Source organism: Penaeus monodon, chromosome 27, assembly GCF_015228065.2.
Source record: "Penaeus monodon isolate SGIC_2016 chromosome 27, NSTDA_Pmon_1, whole genome shotgun sequence".
Taxonomy (NCBI): domain Eukaryota; kingdom Metazoa; phylum Arthropoda; class Malacostraca; order Decapoda; family Penaeidae; genus Penaeus; species Penaeus monodon.
The window spans coordinates 25352413-25353086 of NC_051412.1; positions in this window are offsets into that span (position 1 = coordinate 25352413).

The window sequence follows — 674 nt, forward strand, 5'->3', positions numbered from 1 at the left end:
TTGGGGTGGGAGGGGGCAACAAAGTAAGTTTGGGGTTGTTGGGGTAAAAAAAAAAGAGTTTGAGGTACGGTGTAAGGTAAGAGAAAGGAAGTTTGGGATGACTTAAGGGTAAAAGAGAGGAAGTTTGGCGTAGGATATTGGGTAAGAGAAAGGATGTTTGGGGAAGGATATTGGGTAAAAGAGGAAGTTTGGGATGACATGAGGGTATGAGAAAGGAAGTTTGGGGAAGGATATTGGGTAAAAGAGAGGAAGTTTGGGATGACTTGAGGGTAAGAGAAAGGAAGTTTGAAGTGGGGGGATAAAAACGAAGTTTAGTGGGCGGGGGTGAGGAAAAGATGTTTCGCGTAGGTTGCACGACAAGAAAAGAGAAGTTTGGGATGGGAAGGAATGAGGACAAGAAAAAGACATAAGGAAGGAGAGAAACCGACGTAGATATATCCGAAGAAATTAGAAAACCTTCACTGAACCAATGCACGTGCTAATAAGCCATAAAAGGGAGCGAGTGAGCAAAGCCAAGCGAAGCCAGATTTTTTTTCCACACAATAATTGTAATCCTTAATCCCAATGGCTTTCGATCTGTCGTTGTACGTATTCAGGATAAGGCGAAAAACACGAACAGAGGGGGATATATAATAGGGTGTGACGCGTCCAAAAGGTTTTCCGAGAAACAATTT